A 14,765-nucleotide genomic window follows, 5' to 3' on the forward strand; every position below is an offset into this window, starting at 1 on the left:
CGTTCTAAAATTCGATTATGATTACGGCATCCCTTTTCATAATCTGAATTATGAGAACTTGGCAAATAAAAATGGAAATGTTATAGCAAAAGACTGGTTTAGTCTTTATGTGAGACATCATGAATCGTGTCCCATATGCTTCAGATATATGATCGATTACATGTGCTATATTCAATCTTTCTAAAATTTTCCAAATGCATGGGGCATTAAGAAGGGAAAAGGTTTAGAACTGGATATGACTAAAAGGATTAAACAATTGTCGAGGATAATCTAAGGTTTACCAAAGATTGGTTGCTCAAGGACAGTTGGAAGTATAGTGATAATTCTAGAAGGATTATATTGACATAATCTGTAAGGAGGCAACTCTTTTTCAGATGTGATAGTCAAAATGAATCTAGAAATGTTTCAAAGTTAGTATTTTCAATCTGTGTAAGATTAAAGGGAACTTAATGCAAGAAGGATGTTTCCAAAGGAGTTGATCTCCTTTGGAATGCTCTGTAATGTTTGTTGTCAAGTCTTTATGACTTTGTGCATAATCATTACAAGAGGATCAATGCATATAAGTTTAGAATCTAACAGATTTCAGTAAATTGCATGAATTTCGAATTCTTGCATTTGCAGTAAGGATTTGGGAGTGTGAAAAGAGAATCATTGAAGTTATGTTCAATTGATCTAGTTCACAAAGTAAAGATCATAGAAAAACATAGTATGCATACTTGGTGTGTGGCATGACTAGTGTTTTGAAAAAACATAGTGTACATGCTTGGAGCATGGGACAACTATTGTTTTAAATTCAAGAATAAAGTTGCTCTTGTATGTCTTCATTAGTAAAGTGTCTCGGAGCAGGTCTTGTCTCTGGTTGCCCATTAAATTTCAAACCCATCCTTAATGGATCATCAACATCTAAGAACCAACGATGACTGATATAAATGACTTTATTTACTGTACGATACGAAGGAGTGTCTTCATTGCAAGTCGGGCATGCTCTATACCCTTGTCCGCTCCAGCCCGAAAAACTACTACGTGCTGGAAATTCGTTTATTGTCCATAACAACGTAGCTTTGAACGTGAAGAATGTGTTTGTCACTGCGTCTTTAATGCTTACGCCTGATTGCCATAAAAACTTAAGCTCTTCCACTAACGGCCTAAGGAAAACATCTATGTCCCAGGCGCTTTAGGGCCGGGAATCAACAAGGCCAACATGAATGATGACTCTTTCATACAAAGCAATGGTGGCAGATTGTAAGTGGTGAGTACAACCGGCCACGTACTATGCAGATTACACATGTTACCAAATGGATTAAAGCCATCAGCTGCTAGCCCTAGTCGTACGTTGCGAGATTCACTCGAGAAGTCAGGGTAATCTACATCAAATTTTTCCAAGACTCTCCATCAACGGGATGACGCATCACACCATCTTCTAATCTCCTAGTACTATACCATATCATATTTTTGGAAGTGTACCGTGAACAATACAAACGACGTAGTCTAGGGGCCACTGGAAAGTACGATAACACCTTATGAGACACTTTCTTACCCTTGGTGTTTTTATCAATCCACCGAGTCTCTTTACAAACGGGACAAACTTGCAATGACTTGTGTTCCTTCCAGAAGAGAAAACAATCGTTTTTGCACACATGAATTGACTCATACCCCAAACCTAACTTCTTTAGTTTCTTTTTTGCTAAATAATATGAACGGGGAACCTTGTTGTCTGGTGGAAATGCCGAATGCAACAACTCAAGGAGTTGATCAGATGAACTATCAGTCCATTTGTTGCTGACCTTCATATGCATCGGCTTTTCTAAAAAATCAAGGAATGAAAACGTACAACCAGGATATAACTTGGTTTCGACGGCCTCTAACAACTCTTCAAAATCATCATAGACACCACTACCCCCTATATTCGAGGTTCCTTCATCGAGGTTTGTATCATTTTCTCTCGACTCCCACATAACATCGTCAAAAACATCAACCATCTCGTTGCTTGGCGATACGACATCTACAACTGGAGGGATTAAAGGTTCACCGTGATATATCAGTGTTTTGTATGATTGAGTGAAACCATATATACGAACATGACGTCTCATTGCTTTCGGATTCATGAAGTAACGATTATCACAATTCTTACACGGACATCTGGTTTCACCTTTACAATCTAGGTGTAACATGGATCACTCGACAAAAGTGTCGAGTCCTAGCTGGAACTCGGGAGATTGACGATGTGGATTAGTAGTCCAGCTTTTATCGATAGACATGATGCAATTGAAACATAATTTAGTGTTTAAGGTTTACTTTATGGGAAACAAAAATCAAGTAGAGTATTCATAAAGTTGATGATTCAAAAAGTATTCCAACACAGGATAACCTAATTAAAGCTAAAGTACGTTGCTATTAATAACCTAATTAAAGCTAAAGTTGTAATGACCAACATTAAGTCACTAAAACTATGTTGCTATTAAGTTGGTTTTATAATTGATTTAATTTGATTTTATAAAGGTAACTGAATTTGATTCTAAAGGTAAATTAATTAGATTTTCTAATAAATTTAATATTTTTGTTTTTGTTATTAGTTTAATTTTTTAAACTAATTTTATTTTATCTTAATATTAACATTGTTGATTTTACAATTAATTTATTATTTTTTAATGTTTTTTTTTAAATTAATTTAATTTTAATCTATAATTAAATTAAAATTACTAGAAGTATGTTGCTATAAATAACCTAATTAAAGCTAAAGATGTAATGACCAACACTAAGTCACTAAAAGTATGTTGCTATTAATTTGGTTTTATAATTGATTTAATTTGATTTTATAAAGGTAACTTAATTTGATTCTAAAGGTAAATTAACTAGATTTTCTAAATAATTTAATATTTTCCTTTTTGTTATTAGTTTAATTTTTTAAACTAATTTAATTTTTTTTAATATTAACATTAACGTGTTTTTAAAACTACTTTAAGTTGATTTTACAATTAATTTATTATTTTTTAATGTTTTTTTTAAATTAATTTAATTTTATTCTGTAATTAAATTAAAATTACTAGAAGTACGTTGCTATTAATAACCTAATTAAAGCTAAAGTTGTAATGACCAACATTAACTCACTAAAAGTATGTTGCTATTAAGTTGGTTTTATAATTGATTTAACTTGATTTTATAAAGGTAAATTAATTTGATTCTAAAGGTAAATTAGTTAGATTTTCTAATTAATTTAATATTTTCCTTTGTTATTAGTTTAATTTATTAAACTAATTTTATTTTGTTTTAATATTAACATTAACTTGATTTTAAAACTACTTTAAGTTGATTTTACAATTAATTTATTATTTTTTAATGTTTTTTTTAAGTTAATTTATTTTTATTCTATAATTAAATTAAAATTCCTAGAAGTACGTTGCTATTAATAACCTAATTAAAGCTAAAGTTGTAATGACCAATATTAAGTTACTAAAAGTATGTTGCTATTAAGTTGGTTTTATAATTGATTTAATTTGATTTTATAAAGGTAACTTAATTTGATTCTAAAGGTAAATTAATTTTATTTTCTAATTAATTTAATATTTTCTTTTTTGTTATTAGTTTAATTTTTTAAACTAATTTTATTTTATTTTAATATTAACATTAACTTGATTTTAAAACTACTTTAAGTTGATTTTACAATTAATTTATTATTCTTTTAATGTTTTTTTTTTAAATTAAGCCAAATGTATACATCCAATTTGCATATTCCAATTTCATCCAATTTCATACAATTAAGCCAAATGTATACATAAATTACAATTAAGCCAATTTCATCCAATTAAAGCCAAACATTAAGTCACTAACAAAATTAAGCACTTTGAAACCATATACAATACATTACTAGAAGTAAGTTGCTATTAATAACCTAATTAAGCCAAATGTATACATCTAATTTGCATATTTCAATTTCATACAAATTTATACATCTAAATTTAATTATAAGGTAATGTGGTATAAACATAAATTACAATCCAACAAATGTATATATTCATGCCAAATTTCATTTTTAAGCCACTGTAATCTAAACATAAATTACAAAACATACTCAAAATGCATAATAAAATTCCCACAAATCTGAAAAAACACACAATCCAACAAAATGCATACAATCCAACAAAATAATCCAACAAAATGCACAACCACTTCATATCTCAAAATACAAACATCATCACTCAACAAAATTGAAAATTACTCACAATTTATCATCTAAATTAACACCAAAACAGAAAAATCATAAAAAAGAGGAGGAATTCGACCTTGATTGGGAGCAATTTCGGAATGTAGCTCAAGGTCGCCGGTTTTGGGGCTGTGGCGGTCTTGTGGCGATCTTGGGGGAAGGAGGGGCTAGCACCGGTCCCAACAGGCACTTCCTAGTCCACAAAGTTGGAAGAAATAAGCGAGATTGAAGAAAGAAAATAGAGAAAAAAATGAGAGAAGAAAGAATAGTGCAGAAAAGAAATCGCAGAAAGGTAAACTGGAATGGGGTATTTGCACGCGCATTAGCGGAGACAGGTAATAGCGACGACAGATGCACAATAGCGGCGACACTAGGGCAATAGCGGCGACCAGTGGAGGGAAAAGTCAGCACGTCTTTTCGCTTTCCTCTACAGTCGTTAGATTGAAAAGAAATCAGATGGATGGGGTTAGTTTGATGCGGATCGCTGTAACAAAGCATTAGCGGCGACACCGGGCAATACCGGCGACATGTAACGCGTGAATTACATGTCGCCGCTAAAGGCGTCGCCGGTAATGCTAACCTTTCTTGTAGTGTCATCATCATTCTTACGTACTTTTTTGAATAGTCACGACAATAAAAAGAATATAATCTTACATCTAAATCAAAACCGATGACAATAGCGATGGATAAACCAATTTCCAATATCATAATTTTTTTTTATAATATATAAAAAAAATTCATATATATATATATATATATATATATATATATATATATATATATATATATATGTATTCATTGTGTTATGCGCCATAAATTTATAAAATTAATGGAAAAATATTAATACTATTAAGTATACCTTATTGTAATCTAGAATATCATCAATGTTCTTGATTTGAAAACGGAGGTAGTAATCCTCTGCCTTGGCCACAACAATATCGATGTTAAGCTGTATAATACTAATGGAAGACTCAACATTCAAATCCCTATCAACAATACTACATATAAGAAGAAAAAAATGAAGAAGTTAAACAATATAAATAATTAATGATTAAGAATAACGAAAAACAAACATTAAGCTATTAATTATTGATAAAAGACATACGTTTTTTTGAATTATGAAATGTTAGATATGTCATCATTAGTATGCAATCTCGAACCAAACAAACAGTTACCCACTTGAGGCTGACTTGGAAATCACAATTAAAGTTGTAAATTAAATTATTTTATAAATAAAATAGTAATGTAATAACATGGACATTTATAATAAAAACAATATTTTTACCCAAGTTTTGAGCTTTGCCATACACAGGAGGATGACAACACCTGCATTATCATTTTGATGTAAACAAATCATTTTACACAAATATGTATAATAAGGCAATATCAAAAGTACATTGCCTTTTTAACCTTTGGACAAAAAGGCATATGCTGATTGAGAAACACAGAGAAAAACATATATTAAAGAAATATATGAATCATTTCCAAAAAAGTAGTTTTTACTGCAAGGGTAAATAAGTTATTTTGAAAAAAATAATATATGTAGACATTAAACCTTTCGAGAAGGTACTCCAGTTTTAATTTCTTTATTTCTATTTTCATCCGATCAAAACACATAATCAAATCCAAACACAGAACTAATTAAACTGAATTTTAGATCATCAAATACAAACATAGAATCCAATCCAAACACACACACTCACACACACACACACACACACTGAAACACAAACAGACACACACAATAATGGTAAATAGGCCATTTTAAAACAAATATGTAATATACAACAATATTAAAATTACATTTGCCCTTTTTTTTACCTTTGGACAAAAATACATATGTTGATTGAGAAACACAGACACACACATATATTAAAGTATATACACATCATTCCAATTAAAAGTAGTTTTTACAACAAGCCTAAATGTGTCATTTGGATGTAATAACAAATGTAGACACTAAACCCTTCAGGAATGTACTTTATTTTCTCTTTTCTTTATTTATTTTTCATCCAATCCAAACACATAATCCAATCCAATTAGCACATAACTAATTAAAATGAATTTTACTTCATCCAATCCATACATAGAATCCAATCCAAACACACACACATACACACACAAAGAGAAAGAGAGAGAGAGAGAGAGAGAGAGAGAGAGAGAGAGAGAGAGAATATATATAAAATATGCTTATGAAAAACCCACTAATAAGCCATTGATACATAAAGTGAACACATAAACTATAATCAGATGTAAGAAATTAATCAGTAAATCAAAAAGAATGCTAACCTGATGAAGCTGGTATTCGAATGTGATGATGCAAAGTTCAGATTTCACGAAATTATGATAACAACTGAATAAGATTATACTTATACATAATTTCGAACAACGATTTTGGAAAGGATATGAAGAAATTAATAATGTGATTCATATCATACTATTTCGAATTCTTTGATTTCAAATTCTATAATTATGAAAGGTATTTACGAATTACTTGATTTTAAAAAGAAAGGAACCATATTCATGTTTTGACAATTATTTTGACATTTATTTCACTTCAATACAATCCAATTAAAAATTTTAGTCACCATTAATAAGTTTTCAACTTTCCAAACGTAGTCAACTTAATTTAGTTGATGTATATTCTATTTTATTTTATCATGACGTCATCAAAATAATCGAATGGTTGAAATTAATCAAGACAACACAATGAATGACCCTGATTGTTGAAGGTGATGTCATCAAGTTTCTTTTTTACTATATATAGACACTAAACTCTCCGGGAATGTACTCCATTTTTACTTTTCTTTATTTATTTTTTCATCAAATCCAAGCACATAATCCAATCCAATTAGCACAAAACTAATAAACTGAATTTTACTTAATCAAATCCAAACATAGAATCTAATTCAACCATACACACACACACATGCAAAAACACACACACTCACACACACAGAAAATAGAAAATTTGTTTATCAACAACCCACTAATAAGTCATTGATACATATACTGAACACATAAACTATAATCAGATGTAAGAACTTAATTAGTAAATAAAAAAAAGTTTGTATTTGAACTTCATGCTGCAAAGTCCAGATTTCATGAAATTGTGATAACAACTGAATGGAATTATACTTACACATAAATTTGAACAACGATTTGGAAAGGATATGATGAAATTAATACTGTGATTCATATCATACTATTTTGAATTCTTTGAATTCAAATTCTATAATTATGAAAGGTATATACAAATTACTTGATTTTAAAAAGGAAGAAACCATATTTAGGTTTTGACAGTTATGCTGACATTTATTTCACTTCAATACATTCTAATTAAAAATTTCAGTATCCATTAATATGTTTTCAACTTTTCAAATGTAGTCAACTTAATTTAGTTAATATTAATTTTATTTTATTTTATGATGACTTCATCAAAATGATCCAATGGTTGAAATTAATCAACGAAACACAATAAATGGCCCTGATTGTTGAAGGTGATGTCATTAAGTTTCTCTTTTAATATATATAGAGATACCAATAAGGATATCTTTGCAAATTTTGAAAAAATGATTCATCTTTTTAACCCGGTTCCACACTGTGACGTCTCCGGTTTCATGGCCAGAAAAGACTGATTATGTTTATGCTTTATAAAAATCAGAGTACCCTTTTTATAAAATTGTTGTAGAATTTGTTCCCAGAAAAACATGATAAATACGTTATCAAAGCATTTCCGAGGAAATGTATTTTTTATTTATTTTAAAACATTGGGATGTCATCGTCAATACAGAAACATAAGCATAAACACAACTTACATTCACTATCATTAGTGATTTACATCTCCTTAATCTATCAGTGTAATGTAACTTCATATTGACACCTGTGATACAAATAAACTGAGTGGGTCAGGTTGGGAAACCCGGTGAGTACATAGGGTTTTCAACCCACAATAATATAATTAACTTGTTTCTTCACATATACATGTCAAACAATTAACCCGATTACCCATCCTCATTTTCTTCATTTGATATTCCCTAAAGTATTACCTTAAGGTTCATCTCCTATATTGTATTTACCTCTCATCTCTTTACATCTCATTTCCTTATATGTTCGTTTCTAAGGACTTTTCCTATGGATCATTGCCTACATCACACAGACAATAATGGTTCGGGGATTACTCCCTCGATACGCACCTAGTAAGGGTTGGAGTATCATTGCATGAATACGTAGTTACAACATCGCCTGAACTCCCAATTCATAGTAATGGTTAGTGTATCATCACATGAATACGTAGTTACAACATCGCCTGAACTCGTAATTCATAGTAAGGGTTAGAGTATCATCACATGAATACGTAGTTACAACATCGCCTGAACTCAGAATTCATCACCTACTGGTTGTGAGCCTGTTGGTGTTTCCACGGGGTTGTCTATAATAGTCCGTGGTCGCCATCTATACTCTAGTAGATGACTACATCTCCAAATTTCCGGACACGGTTATAGTATCTTTCATCCTGCATCACTGATTCATCATCACCTATCCATCACCTAATTATCATCACCTTCCTATCATCACATATCTCTCATCATTTTATTTCATCACACAAAAAGTATTTCATCTACCCATGTTTTATCCCAACATATTTGTAGATATAAAATAAATATATATTTAAATCATTTAAAACATGTATAAAATCATTCATCCATCATAGACAGCAAGTATTCAGATAATATGCACACATAACACGTAATTTATATAAACTACTTCATATCTATGTGTAAGACGAAAGGGACGATGCACTCACTTGATAAGGTGGTGACTCGATACTCGACAACGCTCCGTTTACTTTAAAATAATTTCCTTCAATGAAACCTAGCATCATTACCACTAGATTTAGTCTAATATTTGCCATGACTAATTATTATTATTATTATTATTATTATTATTATTATTATTATTATTATTATTATTATTATTATTATATAAGCGTTTAAACAATACTTTCCAACCACTATGTACAGACAGGGGCCATACATAAAACACCAGAGGGCAGGACCATTTTGGCATATAGCAATTCTAAAATCCAACAACTCTATGCAGCCCCTTAAACTAGATTCCCCGTACCGTGAGTAGTTCAAAAAGATATTATAATGACACTTATATAATAATAGCTCAAATATTTATTATAAGTTTATAATAACAATACTAATTTTAAATATAAGCTATATTAAAATAGGGTACGCATAACATACTTACAAGGGGGTTTTAGCTAGGAGTCGGGCCCTGCAGGGGCAGAACTTCGTCGCTGAATCTTTCTAAGAAAGATTTCTGCAGCGCTTCAACGCTCACCTTACTATACTAAAACTACAAAAATAGAAGTCGAATCACGAGGGACCGAAACGCTCGGGGGATAATAAGAGAAAGACTCTTGAATCAAGAAAATGATGTAATAAATATGAGAGTCGAAGCCTCTTATTTAAAGTAATTGAATTTACAAAAACTACCCTCCATAATTACTTAACGACCTTATAGTTATATAAATGACTAAACATCCATTCATAATACTATTTTAAATAGATTTAACGATGTTTGTACTAAACTAATGTTGAAAGTACTCAACACTAGTCTTATAACAACCACATCGTCGATACCTTTCTAATGATATATACATTTGTATATATATGTGTACGTATATATGATTTATAGTTTATTTTAATACATAAATATGCTATTATAATTTGTAACTCGTTCATACGATCTCCATTTTCGACGTTCTTTATATCCACTCGTTGTTATTTATGAGTACTACAAGTTTCATTTAGACGCTGTCAGCTAATTCTCATTCTACCTCAGACTTACAAAACTGTATCGAATCTATCGTTCGAAGAGTATGGACCAAGTTTCGTGCATATCTTTAACATTCATGCTCTACTCTCGAAATTCATTATATCCGCGCGTAGGTAAAAATAAGATCTACAACTTTCATTTAGACTCCGTTGGCTAATTCTCGACCGATCTTAAATCTAACAGTAGGAGGAGATTATATTGTTAAATGTCCGCGTAAAATTCATAACTTCTATACACAGATCCATTTCCGTCTGTATTTTTACCATTGAGTTCCTATTAATGAGATCTTCAACTCTCATTTAGGTCGCGTAGGACAAAAACCGCTCGAACTAAAATTCGAGTTTTGGGCTGTGAACTGCTATGCCAAATGTTAGAAAATTAATAATTTCCTCATACAAAGTCATATTTGGTCGTTCTTTTTATGGATGCTCTCAGTTTAACATGTTCTACGACTTTTTTTTAGATTACTAAGGCTAAAAAGTCCTCTATCGTAAATTCACTATTTACCTCTCCCGGTGTCGTGCCGGTTTTGTCGAAAAACTTCAACGGGTCATAACTTATTCGTTATAACTCGAATTTCAGCGTTCTTTATATGCACTGAACCTTTGTATCATATATTGCAACTTGGTTAGGATTAATCCTTCTAATTAATCTTCAATAAAAAACTCGTTTTTGATGCTGATTGTCTCTAAATTGACTAGCCCGGATCTGCGGGCGTTACAATTATCTCCCCCTTAGGATGATTACGTTCCAGAATCATCAACGAAACAGGGTAGTATAATGATTCCATATGTTATCTCTTCATCCTAGGTAATAATCGTAACTTCCTTGTTTCTTCGAATTAGTATCTAACTCTTGGACTCCTTAACTGCAGGCGGTGCTCGATCTTGCACTTGCTCCCTATCTCACATTAGACTTAGAATTATGACCTTCAAGTAACAATCTCAATCCTCACTGGATAGAAACTTAAGATAAGTTCTTTTATTACTACAATGGTACGATGTGTCATATTCTAATGACCTATCATCGTATGTTGCAATGCTTAGACACAGGTCTCTTAGAGTCTTCCAGAACAGACTATACTTTCCTTCATGTTCTAATCTCATCTTAAAGGTAGCATTTCTAGCTACAAGAAACTATCGCGATACCTCTACCGATCTATTTGATTATCTTTTATTTAAAACTTCTGGCTTAAGTTAGATGCTACATCAAACTTGGTTCTCTGAACCATGTAACATACCCATCATAGTCGGAGTCAATTCGATATGACCACTCAGGTCGGAATAAACAATCATCTTCTTAGTTATTACCAAAATGATAGTAACGACATATTTAAATAAAACGGTATCAATTATTAGCTTCTTGGTAACCTTGTGACTTTCCCTGATCCATGCGTAAGTCCCGTGCTTCCAGTAGTATAGGCCTCTACTACCATTCATACCTACTCATACTCGTCCCAAGTATTGTCTCGCAGTTTTCCAAGTTACTATCACAAAAACAATTTTAACACATACAAATGTGTCCAAACAATCATAAAATTTTCTCTAGACTCTACTAGGACTTCTTCCATGCGTATCTTCAATCATCAATTCAGCTTCAACTCGGTTGGTGATGGAAACGCCATATGATGGGACAACTTTAGGAATTACACCAATCGTTCCGTGATCCCGCCGATTAAAGGTGTACTTCGGACGTACCATACTCTTCTAAACACACTGTTATTTTACCATAAATATTCTAAAGGCAAGATACCAGTCTTACGATATCTTCCGATAGGTGTCATTCACTATCATAAGCCTTTTCATTTCCTCCATTTACTCAATTTGCTACCAGCCTTCACCATGATGTTACGTTCACGGAAGCATGCGTTCAACGTATCGAAACGAGAATATAGATAGAGAATATTTAGACGTGTAATCCTCTTTATTACTCCAAAAAGTTACATGCCAGTTCTAATAGCGTAATTAAATGTTTAGAATCATGAACACATAAAGTTTCCAGATCCGGTCGGCAACAGACCATAGATTTGATCATATAATGTATAAATGACTAAACATCCATTCATAATACTATTTTAAATAGATTTAACGATGTTTGTACTAAACTAATGTTGAAAGTACTCAACACTAGTCTTATAATAACCACATCGTTGATACCTTTCTAATGATATATACATTTGTATATATATGTGTGTGTACGTATATATGATTTATATTTTATTTTAATACATAAATATGATATTATAATTTGTAACTCGTTCATACGATCTCCATGTTCGACGTTCTTTATATCTACGCGTTGTTATTTATGAGTACTACAAGTTTCATTTAGACACTGTCAGCTAATTCTCATTCTACCTCAGATTTACAAAACTGTATCGAATTTATCGCGGTCGAAGAGTAGGGACCAAGTTTCGTCCATATCTTTAACATACAAGCTCTACTCTCGAAATTCTTTATATCCGCGCGTAGGTAAAAATAAGATCTAAAAATTTTCATTTAGACTCCGTTGGCTAATTCTCGACTAATCTTAAATTTAACAGTAGGAGGAGATTATACTGTTAAATATCCGCGTAAAATTCAGAACCTCTATATATGGACTCCGTTTTCGTCTGTCTTTTTACCGTTGAGTTCCTATTAATGAGATCTTCAACTCTCATTTAGGTCGCATAGGCCAAAAACCGCTCGAACTAAAATTCGAGTTTCAGGTCGTGCACTGCTATGCCAAATGTTAGAAAATTCACAACTTCCTCATACGAAGTCAAATTTGGGCGTTATTTTTATGGACGCTCTCATTTTAACATATTCTACAAATTTTGTTTAGATTACTAATACTAAAAGTCCTCTATCGTAAATTCACTATTTATGTCTCTCGGTGTCGTGCCAGTTTTGCCGAAATACTTCGACGGGTCATAACTTTTTTGTTATAACTCAGATTTCGGCGTTCTTTATGTGTACTGAACCCTTGTAACATATATCACAACTTGGTTAGGATTAATCTTTCTAAATAATCTTCCATCAAAAACTAATTTTTGATGCTCATTGTCTCTAAATTGACTAGCCCGGATCTGCGGACGTTACACGCACCGACATACCCTCTCTTCTTGCTTTGGAGACATCGGACCTCTCTTTCTTAACTCGAATATTGATTTCCTATTGTATGTGATTGTGCTTCTGTTTCAAATGTTGATCTTTCTGCAATAGAAATTAAAAGAGTTAGTCTTTTGGACTTATGAAAATAAATAAAGAAATTGATCAAACACTATTACAAAAATTAGATATATCGAGAGCAAAATCCGTTGGTATTCTTTCACTAAACGACTTCTCAGACACATTACAGACGAAAGGTGGTCTGTCGAAAAAAGGCTCGTGAATAATTATTTGGACGGATTTAAGATAAATTATATACCGACGCAACTTACTTTGACTAGAAATCATAGAGATCTCCTTAAACCTTTATTAGAGTATTACAATGCATGATCACAGTTTTATTCCACGATAATGTTTTTATTAACAGGTGAGGACACATGACATGCAATTGTTATACATATAGTAAATTCTACCACATACTAAATTTAAATATTTTAAATTTGTAATCTTATCTTTCCAATTTAATTCTCTATTCAAAATAAATATTCAAATTTTAATTCAAGTTTAAATAATATTCAAATTTAATTAATAAAATATTCAAATTTAAATTCCAATTAAAAAATATTTCAAATTAATTACAAAAGCGATTATTCAGAATTAAACGGTGAAAATAAGATTTAAATATTGAGGATGAACAACTCGGCGAGTTCGATGAAGATCGTCATAAGACTCGACGAGTTGAAGAACAACTCGGCGAGTCGGATGAGTTTTCTCTTGGATATGTATGAGTGTGCATCCGTCGAGTTGCAAGGAGGGAACTCGACGGGTGGCCTTACAGTTTGATCGAGAATCGAAGGAACTCGACGAGTCACTCCGATGACTTGGCGAGTTGGAATGTACTTCAGGGAACTCGACGAGTAGCCGAGGGTATTCGGCGCGTCGAGGTCAACATGGACAGTTGAACTTGGCTGAGGACTTTGACCTTGATCCTGGGTTGGCTAGTGGGTTATGGGGTACCTTATAAGGTTAAGGACATATGAGTATATTGTACTATGATCATAGGTGGTGGAGCCGGTGTCGGGTGATCCGAGGGTTCGAGTGTATCTTCCGAGTCGACGCAAGGTGAATTATCCTCACTATATCGATAGGGTCTACGGCACCAAGGTCGACCCTTTTAGTTGTTGATGTTATGGTATGCTACATGTGGTTATGATCTGTTAGATCGGAATCAGGGTAGACAGTATGTTATGCTCTTATGATCCGTAAGGATTAGTATGTTAGTGACCTGGTAGGTCGGTATGCTAGTTACGAGAGAATTCTATGATTGACAATTAATGTGATAGATATGTTTGATGTTGTATAAGCTAGTATGTGATAGTTATGTGCACATGGTGATTTGCTTGCTGGATGGCTTGAGGCGGTTCTGCTTTGTGTCGAAGGCCAACATACCCTATGAGCGGTTCGGGGAGACTGCAGGCCCACGAGGCGGACCAGTCATGTCGAAGGCTCAGGATAGATTCAGATAGACTGTAGGCCCAGTAGGGCGGTTCAGTCAGGCCGATGGCCAGTATGTATGTTGATTGATTGACACCTTGATACTGATATGGTTTTGTTAGTGTGGTATT

Source organism: Lactuca serriola, chromosome 4, assembly GCF_051521515.1.
Source record: "Lactuca serriola cultivar US96UC23 chromosome 4, Lser_US96UC23_V15, whole genome shotgun sequence".
Taxonomy (NCBI): domain Eukaryota; kingdom Viridiplantae; phylum Streptophyta; class Magnoliopsida; order Asterales; family Asteraceae; genus Lactuca; species Lactuca serriola.